Source organism: Lethenteron reissneri, chromosome 71, assembly GCF_015708825.2.
Source record: "Lethenteron reissneri isolate LAM-NWPU_2019-01 chromosome 71, ASM1570882v1, whole genome shotgun sequence".
NCBI lineage: Eukaryota > Metazoa > Chordata > Hyperoartia > Petromyzontiformes > Petromyzontidae > Lethenteron > Lethenteron reissneri.
Window position 1 is genome coordinate 2,911,620 of NC_083849.1, and position 13,193 is coordinate 2,924,812.

The window sequence follows — 13,193 nt, forward strand, 5'->3', positions numbered from 1 at the left end:
GCATCGTCAGGGTCGGGATCGAAACCACGACCTCCTGTAGACCAGGCGAGGTAGTTAACATCTCCTAGCCACCGTGATGATGATGAGAGAGAGAGACACGCAAACTCCAAATATACAGCAGCAGCAGGCGTCCGCGTCTGAACTGAACCCACGACCTCCTGTATACCAGGCGAGGGAGTTAACATCTCGCCAGCATGCAGCCCCCGCCCCCCACCTCTGTCGTGCGCCAGCTGTGCCTCTCTGGCCCGTGGGCCCCCCCCGTGCGAGGCCGCAACCCGCCTGGACACCCCCCCATGAGCTACTTGCAGCACCAGAGGTCGCAACCGGGTACCCGATACTCGTACCCTACCCGACACCCGGCTAGCCGTACCCAGCCGGGTACGTGTAGCCGTTTGCGACCCTGGTGCGGCCGGGTACGGGTAGGCCGTGAGTCACTGGTGAGTCACCGATTTGTCACTCATTTCGGGTAGGGTACGGGTAGGGTACGGGTAGGGTACGGGTACGGGTAAGGAACGGGTAGCCGTACCCGGCCGGGTACGGGTACCCGTTTGCGACCCTGGTGCGGCCGGGTACGGGTAAAGAATCAAAAACGCGTTTGCGACCTCTGTGCAGCACCCTGCTTTGAATTCACAGAATCCGAAGGCGGCGAAACAAAAAAAACAACACAGATTCAAAACAACACAGACTGTGGCCCAGGGTTGGGTCAATCTGGGGCTAAAAAAAAAAATCTAAACCCCGAGGCGTCGGTTTACCCTGCCGCGAATATTGAAGCGGGTTTAGGTCCTCAGTTGTCGGGGGGGGGGGGGGGGTGGTGTGGGTGGGGAGCAGATGGGGACAAATGTAAATCAGCCACGCGGGCAGCCCCCGTGGGAATCCGTGGCATCGAGGGCACCGCCGCCACCGACTCCCTTTCGAGGAGCGGCGACGGCTGGGATGGCTAGAAAGGCTGTCGGACACCACCCCACTGCAAACACAACCTCCATCGCCACCACAACCACCGCCACTCCTACCAACACCACCACCACCATCCTCACCACCACAACATCACTACCACCACCTCCACTACCACCAATACAATCATCATCCCCAACACCACCACCACCATCCTCACCATCACCACCACAACCTACATCACTACCACCACCTCTACTACCACCAATACCACCACCATACCCAACACCGCCACCCGCCACCATCCTCACCACCACAACCAACACCACCATTGCCACCACAACCACCGCCACTCCTACCAACACCACCACCATCCTCACCATCACCACCACAACATCACTACCACCACCTCCACTACCACCAATACAATCATCATCCCCAACACCACCACCACCATCCTCACCATCACCACCACAACCTGCATCACTACCACCACCTCTACTACCACCAATACCACCACCATCCCCAACACCAACACAACCACCGCCACTCCTACCAACACCACCACCACCACCACAACATCTCTACCACCACCTCCACTACCACCACCATCCTCACCATCACCACCACAACGTCACTACCACCACCTCCATCACCCCATCACCATCCCCACAAACACCATCACCGCAACTGTAACCTCCATCACCACCAACACAACCGCAAACTACATCACCACCACAACCACCGCCACTCCCACCAACATCACCACAACCACCGCCACTCCCACCAACACCACCACCACCATCCTCACCATCACCACCACAACATCACTACCACCACCTCCACTACCACCACCATCCCCAACACCACCAGAACCAACACCAACATCACCACAACCACCGCCACTCCCACCAACACCACCACCACCATCCTCACCATCACCACCACAACATCACTACCACCACCTCCACTACCACCAATACCACCACCATCCCCAACACCACCACAACCACAACCACCGTCACTGCCACCACCACCACCATTCTCACCATCACCACCACAACCTACATCACTACCACCACTTCCACTCCCACCAACACCACCACCACCATCCTCCTCACCATCACCACCACAACATCACTACCACCACCTCCACTACAACCAATACCACCACCACAACCAACACCTCCATCACCCCATCACCATTACCACCACCACCGCAACCTCCATCGCCACCACAACCACCGCCACTGCCACCATCACCACCACCACCATCCTCACCATCACCACCACAACCTGCATCACTACCACCACCTCCACTACCACCAATATCCCCAACACCACCACAACCACCACCACAACATCACTACCATCACTACCACCACTACCACCACCATCCTCACCATCACCACCACAACCTGCATCACTACCACCACCTCCACTACCACCAATATCCCCAACACCACCACAACCACCACCACAACATCACTACCATCACTACCACCACTACCACCACCATCCTCACCATCACCACCACAACCTGCATCACTACCACCACCTCCACTACCACCAATATCCCCAACACCACCACAACCACCACCACAACATCACTACCATCACTACCACCACTACCACCACCATCCTCACCATCACCACCACAACCTGCATCACTACCACCACCTCCACTACCACCAATTCCACCACCATCTGCGGCCGGGTACGGGTAGCCGGGTATCGGGTAGGGCAGGGGTCGGGAAACTTTTTGACTGGGAGAGCCATAAAAGCCAAATATTTCAAAATATATTGCATTGAGAGCCATATAGTATTTTTAACGTTTAATAAATTAAATATGTCTTACTTTTAATGCGACTTCTGTGGTGCTGCATAGTTTTGCTGATGGCCTTGTGTAGTCTGGTTCGTACGTGGTGAGGTTGAGCTTCGTGCAGGCGTGACCCGTGAAATGTATCTTCAAAACGAATTTCTGTTAACTTTAAAACGACACGGTATTATTAAGCAATATCACAAGTATTTTAAAATCAGTTCCAAACGGATTTTTTCATTTTATTTTTTTCAATTCAAAATTGTCTGGGAGCCATATGCCGTCACCGGAAGAGCCATATATGGCTCGCGAGCCATAGGTTCCCGACTGCTGGGGTAGAGTATGGGTACCGGGTACCCGGTTGTGACCTCTGCACCAGAGGCACCCACGAACCGAACCCACTGCCGTTGCTCTGTGACCCCAGCGTGCCCCTCCTGCCCCCCCCACCCCCCGTCCTCAACTGCGTCATTGTGAAAATAAAAAAAACACGTACCGTCATCTTCTCGGTTCTTTCGGTAAAGTCACCACGTAGAATGGAAATAATAAAATAATAAAAATAAAACACAATAAAATACAATTCTCACGACGTTTCGGCCACAACGCAAGCAGCCGTCCTCAGGTGGAGAACAGGTCTGTCGGAAAGACAGCGTCTGAATGACACACCCCAGGCTTGGAGCGTCTATTTAAGCTTAGAGTCGCGGCATCTCTTCAGAAAGGTGAGAGACTCGATTAGCTGAGCCTTCTTATCCCGGAGTTTGTTGAAGGATCTTAAAGTTTTGTGGAATCCCTCCCCGTAGTGGCGGTTACATTTCGATTTAAAGCTTTCGTGACTGCAGGGATTCATCTTCTTGGTTCTTTCGGTAAAGTCACGTAGATGGGAAATAATAAAATAATAAAAATAAAACATAATATAATAATTCTCACGACGTTTCGGCCACAACGCAAGCAGCCGTCCTCAGGTGAAAGCGCTCTTCCCCTTCCAACCCAGCTTAAATATACGCTGCCAAGCCTGGTGGTGTTTCATTCAGACGCTGTCTCCCCGACAGACCTGGTCTTCACCTGAGGACGGCTGCTTGCGTTGTGGCCGAAACGTCGTGAGAATTATTTTATGTTTCATTTTTATTCTTTTATTACTTCCATTCTACGTGACTTTACCGAAAGAACCAAGAAGATCGCACGCCTCGCCAAAGAGAAGTAGCTCCAGCCATCGCATCTCCTTGATTCTTTCGGTAAAGTCACGTAAGAATGGAAATAATAAAATGTCAGTCGTTCACGGGGTTGCTTTGCACCGTGCGCTCAATCACTGCCCTCTGGGCGTTTGAAGTGGGGACTTCGAACGTTATCTCGATGGCTCACGCATTTATAATCTGCACTGGAAACTCAAAACACTCGCATCGTTGCGGTCGCAGGCGACGCCGCCGTTGCCAGGCTATAAACTATTGATCGTAGGCACCCACACAGACCCACACTCATCTTTCTGGTTCTTTCGGTAAAGTCATCACGTAGAAGGGAAATAATAAAATAATAATAAAACATAATAAAATAATTCTCACGACGTTTCGGCCACAACGCAAGCAGCCGTCGTCAGGTGAAGAACAGGTCTGTCGGGATGACAGCGTCAAATGTTGTCATCCCGACAGACCTGTTCTTCACCTGAGGACATGTTTTTCACCTGAGGACGGCTGCTTACGTTGTGGCCGAAACGTCGTGAGAATTATTTTGTTATATTTTTATTATTTTATTATTTCCCTTCTACGTGACTTTACCGAAAGAACCTTGAAGATGAATCCCTGCAGTCACGAAAGCTTTCAATCGAAATAGACCCATACTCATTGACCCCCATGCACACAGAGTCCCATACTCATACTCACAGAGACCCATACTCATTCTTCTTCTTTGGTTCTTTCGGTAAAGTGACGTATAAAGATAAAATAATAAATTAAGTAATAGCATACGACGTTTCGATTGCAACACAAGCAATCATCATCAGGTATAAATGAAATAGCAACAAAAAATCTAACCATAAAACTATAGACAGACATATAAGCAGACAGATATCACCAAGATACACAGAGAGAGAGTAACACAGGTACAGAGAGAGAGAGATCGTCTTTGTGGGGTGGCCTTAAATATTTAATATTTACTCTCTCTCTGTGTATCTTGGTGATATCTGTCTGCTTATATGTCTGTCTATAGTTTCCTGGTTAGATTCTATGTCGCTATTTCATTTATACCTGATGCTGATTGCTTGTGTTGCAATCGAAACGTCGTATGCTCGTATTAAATTTTTTTTTTTTTTTAGACGTCACTTTACCGAAAGAACCAAAGAATAATTCATGCAGTCACGAAAGCTCCAAAATTAAGATTGAACCCATACTCATACTAAAGCTTTACTTTTTATTTTACCATGTCAGGGCCCACTGAGCTATCTATATCGAGTGCTTTGCTTGATTAGCGACCTCGCGATCACAAATGAGAGCTCGAAGAAGCGGGCTTATCGTCGTCAAGTGGAACTTTTAAGCGGCAGCCAAATATTCGAATCGCGCGATGTTGATTCGAAACGTTAAGGGGCAAAGCCGGAGGACCCGGAGGAAAACCCACGCGACCACGGGGAGAGACACGCAAACTCGAAATATACAGCAGGCGCCTGGGTCGGGATCGAACCAACGACCTCCTGCGCACCAGGCGAGGTAGTCAACATCTCCGAGCCACCGTGATGATGATGAGAGAGAGACACGCAGACTCGAAAGATCCCAGCAGGCATCATCAGGGTCGGGATCGAACCCACGACCTCCTGTACACCAGGCGAGGAAGTTAACATCTCATAGCCACCGTGATGATGATGAGAGAGAAACACGCAGACTCCAAATATACAGCAGGCATCATCAGGGTCGGGATCGAACCCACGGCCTCAAGCGTACCAGGCGAGGTAGTCAACATCTCCTATCCACCGTGATGATGATGAGAGAGAGAGACAGACCTCCTGTAGACCAGGCGAGGTAGTCAACATCTCCTAGCCACCGTGATGATGATGAGAGCGACAGACCTCCTATAGACCAGGCGAGGTAGTCAACATCTCCTAGCCACCGTGATGATGATGAGAGCGACAGACCTCCTATAGACCAGGCGAGGTAGTCAACATCTCCTAGCCACCGTGATGATGATGAGAGAGAGAGACAGACCTCCTGTAGACCAGGCGAGGTAGTCAACATCTCCTAGCCACCGTGATGATGATGAGAGAGAGAGACAGACCTCCTGTAGACCAGGCGAGGTAGTCAACATCTCCTAGCCACAGCCGCGGTGCCTTGATCTGCTAATATCAAGTACATAATTGAGGAGGGACCTTACGAATACATTACCCGGGGCCTTCTCTCCCACTGCTGAAATCACGACTCTCCCAGCCCCCACACATTGTTACTCACAGAAGGTACAGCGAGAGAGAGAATGCGTTGTGCCATCGACTCTCATACCCCATCGATATCACATTAGGGCCAAGCCCCCATTAGCTCGTGGCAGCAGCGACTGAGATTTCATCGCGAGTTGTGTGCCATGAGCGGTGATGGGCCTGGCAAGAACGGTGAGGTGCACGGCATCTTAAAACACAACGCATGTGCACATCGCACACAGTCACCGCACTCACAGTCCACCGCACAGTCACCACACAGTCACCGCACTCACAGTCACCGCACTCACAGTCACCGCACAGTCACCACACAGTCACCGCACTCACAGTCACCGCACTCACAGTCACCGCACTCACAGTCACCGCACTCACAGTCACCGCACTCACAGTCACCGCACTCACAGTCACCGCACTCGCAGTCACCGCACTCGCAGTCACCGCACTCACAGTCACCGCACTCACAGTCACCGCACTCACAGTCATCACACTCACAGTCACCGCACTCACAGTCACCACACTCACAGTCACCGCACTCGCAGTCATCGCACTCACAGTCACCGCACTCACAGTCATCACACTCACAGTCATCACACTCACAGTCACCGCACTCACAGTCACCACACTCACAGTCACCACACTCACAGTCACCACACTCACAGTCATCACACTCACAGTCACCGCACTCGCAGTCATCACACTCACAGTCACCGCACTCACAGTCATCACACTCACAGTCATCACACTCACAGTCACCGCACTCACAGTCACCACACTCACAGTCACCGCACTCACAGTCACCGCACTCACAGTCACCGCACTCACAGTCATCACACTCACAGTCACCGCACTCACAGTCACCGCACTCGCAGTCACCGCACTCACAGTCATCACACTCACAGTCACCGCACTCGCAGTCACCGCACTCGCAGTCACCGCACTCACAGTCACCGCACTCACAGTCATCACACTCGCAGTCACCGCACTCACAGTCACCGCACTCACAGTCACCGCACTCACAGTCACCGCACTCGCAGTCACCGCACTCGCAGTCACCGCACTCACAGTCACCGCACTCGCAGTCACCGCACTCACAGTCACCGCACTCACAGTCACCGCACTCACAGTCACCGCACTCACAGTCACCGCACACACAGTCACCGCACTCACAGTCACCACACTCACAGTCACCGCACACACAGTCACCGCACTCACAGTCACCACACTCACAGTCACCGCACTCACAGTCACCACACTCACAGTCACCGCACTCACAGTCACCACACTCACAGTCACCGCACACACAGTCACCGCACACACAGTCATCGCACTCACAGTCACCGCACTCGCAGTCACCGCACTCACAGTCACCGCACTCACAGTCACCACACTCACAGTCACCGCACTCACAGTCACCGCACTCACAGTCACCACACTCACAGTCACCACACTCACAGTCACCGCACTCACAGTCACCACACTCACAGTCACCGCACTCACAGTCACCACACTCACAGTCACCGCACTCACAGTCACCACACTCACAGTCACCGCACTCACAGTCACCACACTCACAGTCACCGCACACACAGTCACCGCACACACAGTCATCGCACTCACAGTCACCGCACTCGCAGTCACCGCACTCACAGTCACCACACTCACAGTCATCGCACTCGCAGTCATCACACTCACAGTCACCGCACTCACAGTCACCTCACTCACAGTCACCACACTCACAGTCATCGCACTCGCAGTCACCGCACTCGCAGTCACCGCACTCACAGTCACCTCACTCACAGTCACCGCACTCACAGTCACCGCACTCGCAGTCACCGCACTCACAGTCACCGCACTCACAGTCACCGCACACACAGTCACCGCACTCACAGTCACCGCACTCACAGTCACCGCACTCACAGTCACCGCACTCGCAGTCACCGCACACACAGTCACCGCACTCACAGTCACCGCACTCACAGTCACCGCACACACAGTCACCGCACACACAGTCACCGCACTCACAGTCACCGCACACACAGTCACCGCACACACAGTCACCGCACTCACAGTCACCGCACTCACAGTCACCGCACACACAGTCACCGCACACACAGTCACCGCACTCACAGTCACCGCACACACAGTCACCGCACTCACAGTCACCGCACTCACAGTCACCGCACACACAGTCACCGCACTCACAGTCACCGCACTCACAGTCACCGCACACACAGTCACCGCACTCGCAGTCACCGCACTCACAGTCACCGCACTCACAGTCACCGCACTCGCAGTCACCGCACTCACAGTCACCGCACACACAGTCACCGCACACACAGTCACCGCACTCACAGTCACCGCACACACAGTCACCGCACACACAGTCACCGCACTCACAGTCACCGCACTCACAGTCACCGCACTCACAGTCACCACACTCACAGTCATCACACTCACAGTCACCACACTCACAGTCACCGCACTCACAGTCACCACACTCGCAGTCACCGCACTCACAGTCACCGCACTCGCAGTCACCGCACTCACAGTCACCGCACTCGCAGTCACCGCACTCACAGTCACCACACTCGCAGTCACCGCACTCACAGTCACCGCACTCACAGTCACCACACTCACAGTCACCGCACTCACAGTCACCGCACTCACAGTCACCGCACTCGCAGTCACCGCACTCACAGTCACCGCACTCACAGTCACCGCACTCACAGTCACCGCACTCACAGTCACCACACTCACAGTCACCGCACTCACAGTCACCGCACTCGCAGTCACCGCACTCGCAGTTACCGCACTCACAGTCACCGCACTCACAGTCACCGCACTCACAGTCACCGCACTCACAGTCACCGCACTCACAGTAACCACACTCACAGTCACCGCACTCGCAGTCACCGCACTCACAGTCACCGCACTCACAGTCACCACACTCGCAGTTATCACACTCACAGTCACCACACTCACAGTCACCGCACTCGCAGTTATCACACTCACAGTCACCACACTCACAGTCACCACACTCGCAGTTATCACACTCACAGTCACCGCACTCACAGTCACCGCACTCGCAGTTATCACACTCACAGTCACCGCACTCACAGTCACCACACTCGCAGTTATCACACTCACAGTCACCGCACTCACAGTCACCGCACTCGCAGTTATCACACTCACAGTCACCGCACTCGCAGTCACCGCACTCACAGTCACCGCACTCACAGTCACCGCACTCACAGTCACCGCACTCGCAGTCACCGCACTCACAGTCACCACACTCACAGTCACCGCACTCGCAGTCACCGCACTCACAGTCATCACACTCGCAGTCACCGCACTCACAGTCACCACACTCGCAGTCACCGCCTCACAGTCACCGCACTCGCAGTCACCGCACTCGCAGTCACCGCACTCGCAGTCACCGCACTCACAGTCACCACACTCGCAGTCACCACACTCACAGTCACCACACTCGCAGTCACCGCACTCACAGTCACCGCACTCGCAGTCACCGCACTCACAGTCACCACACTCGCAGTCACCGCACTCACAGTCACCGCACTCGCAGTCATCACACTCGCAGTCACCGCACTCACAGTCACCGCACTCGCAGTCACCGCACTCACAGTCACCACACTCGCAGTCACCGCACTCGCAGTCACCGCACTCACAGTCATCACACTCGCAGTCACCGCACTCACAGTCACCGCACTCACAGTCACCACACACACAGTCACCGCACTCGCAGTCATCACACTCACAGTCATCACACTCACAGTCATCACACTCACAGTCACCACACTCACAGTCACCGCACTCACAGTCACCGCACTCACAGTCACCGCACACACAGTCACCGCACTCACAGTCACCGACCACTTCACCGCACACACAGTCACCGCACTCACAGTCACCGACTCACAGTCCCTCACTCACAGTCACCACACTCACAGTCACCGCACTCACAGTCACCACACTCACAGTCACCGCACTCACAGTCACCGCACTCACAGTCACCGCACTCACAGTCACCGCACTCACAGTCACCGCACTCACAGTCACCACACTCACAGTCACCGCACTCACAGTCACCGCACTCACAGTCACCACCTCACAGTCACCCGCACTCACAGTCACCGCACTCACAGTCACCACACTCACAGTCCCACACTCACAGTCACCACACTCCCAGTCACCGCACTCACAGTCACCACACTCACAGTCACCGCACTCACAGTCACCGCACTCACAGTCACCACACTCACAGTCACCCACACTCACAGTCACCACACACAGTCACGCACCACAGTCCCGCACTCACAGTCACCGCACTCACAGTCACCACACTCACAGTCACCCACTCACGCACCGCACTCACAGTCACCGCACTCACAGTCACCGCACTCACAGTCACCACACACACAGTCACCGCACTCACAGTCACCGCACTCACAGTCAACGCACTCCACAGTCAACACACACACAGTCACCGCACTCAGCACCGCACTCACAGTCACCGCCACACCAGTGCACCGTCACTTCCACAGTCACCGCACTCACAGTCACCGCAATCACAGTCACGCACTCACAGTCTCACACTCACAGTCATCACACTCACAGTCACCGCACTCACAGTCACCGCACCGCACTCACAGTCACCGCACTCACAGTCATCCGCACTCACAGTCACCACACTCACAGTCATCACACTCACATCACCACACTCACAGTCATCACACTCACAGTCACCACACTCACAGTCACCACACTCACAGTCATCACACTCACAGTCACCACACTCACAGTCACCACACTCACAGTCACCGCACTCGCAGTCACCGCACACAACACAGTCACCACACTCACAGTCATCACACTCACAGTCACCACACTCACAGTCATCACACTCACAGTCATCAACACTCACAGTCAACCACACTCACAGTCACCGCACTCACAGTCATCACACTCACAGTCACCACACTCACAGTCATCACACTCACAGTCACCACACTCACAGTCACCACACTCACAGTCATCGCACTCACAGGCACCACACTCACAGTCACCGCACTCACAGTCACCACACTCACAGTCATCACACTCACAGTCACCACACTCACAGTCATCCCACTCACAGTCATCACACTCACAGTCACCGCACTCACAGTCACCGCACTCACAGTCATCACACTCACAGTCACCCGCACTCACAGTCACCGCACTCACAGTCACCGCACTCACAGTCACCGCACTCACAGTCACCCGCACTCACAGTCACCACACTCACAGTCACCACACTCAGTCTCACACTCACAGTCATCACACTCACAGTCACCACCACAGTCACCACACTCACAGTCATCGCACCACAGTCATCACACTCACAGTCACCACACTCACAGTCACCTCACTCACAGTCACCGCACTCACAGTCATCACACTCACAGTCATCACACTCACAGTCATCACACTCACAGTCATCACACTCACAGTCATCACACTCCAGTCACCGCACTCACAGTCATCGCACTCACAGTCACCGCACTCACAGTCATCGCACTCACAGTCATCGCACTCACAGTCACCGCACTCACAGTCACCCGCACTCACAGTCATCACACTCACAGTCACCGCACTCACAGTCACCGCACTCACAGTCCACCACACTCACAGTCATCACACTCACAGTCACCGCACTCACAGTCACAACAACTGCACGTCTCCACTCAGTCACCGCACTCACAGTCATCACACTCACAGGTCATCCGCACTCACAGTCACAGCACTCACAGTCACCCGCACTCACGTCACCACACTCACAGTCACCGCACTCACAGTCACCGCACTCACAGTCACCACACTCACAGTCACCACACTCACAGTCACCGCACTCACAGTCACCACACTCACAGTCATCACACTCGCAGTCACCACACTCACAGTCACCGCACTCACAGTCCCGCACTCACAGTCACCGCACTCACAGTCACCGCACTCACAGTCACCACACTCACAGTCACCACACTCACAGTCACCGCACTCACAGTCACCTCACTCACAGTCACCACACTCACAGTCACCACACTCACAGTCACCACACTCACAGTCACCGCACTCACAGTCACCGCACTCACAGTCACCGCACTCACAGTCACCACACTCACAGTCATCACACTCACAGTCACCACACTCACAGTCACCACACTCACAGTCACCACACTCACAGTCACCGCACTCACAGTCACCACACTCACAGTCATCACACTCACAGTCACCGCACTCACAGTCACCACACTCACAGTCACCGCACTCACAGTCACCACACTCACAGTCACCGCACTCACAGTCACCACACTCACAGTCATCACACTCACAGTCATCACACTCACAGTCACCGCACTCACAGTCACCACACTCACAGTCACCACACTCACAGTCATCACACTCACAGTCACCACACTCACAGTCATCACACTCACAGTCATCACACTCACAGTCATCACACTCACAGTCATCACACTCACAGTCACCGCACTCACAGTCACACCGCACTCACAGTCACCACACTCACAGTCATCACACTCACAGTCACCGCACTCACAGTCATCACACTCACAGTCACCGCACTCACAGTCACCACACTCACAGTCATCACACTCACAGTCACCGCACTCACAGTCATCACACTCACAGTCACCGCACTCACAGTCACCACACTCACAGTCACCGCACTCACAGTCACCACACTCACAGTCATCACACTCACAGTCATCACACTCACAGTCACCGCACTCACAGTCACCACACTCACAGTCATCACACTCACAGTCACCGCACTCACAGTCACCGCACTCACAGTCATCACACTCACAGTCACCACACTCACAGTCATCACACTCACAGTCACCACACTCACAGTCACCACACTCGCAGTCACCGCACTCGCAGTCACCGCACTCACAGTCACCGCACTCACAGTCACCGCACTCGCAGTCACCGCACTCACAGTCATCACACTCACAGTCACCGCACTCGCAGTCACCGCACTCGCAGTCACCGCAC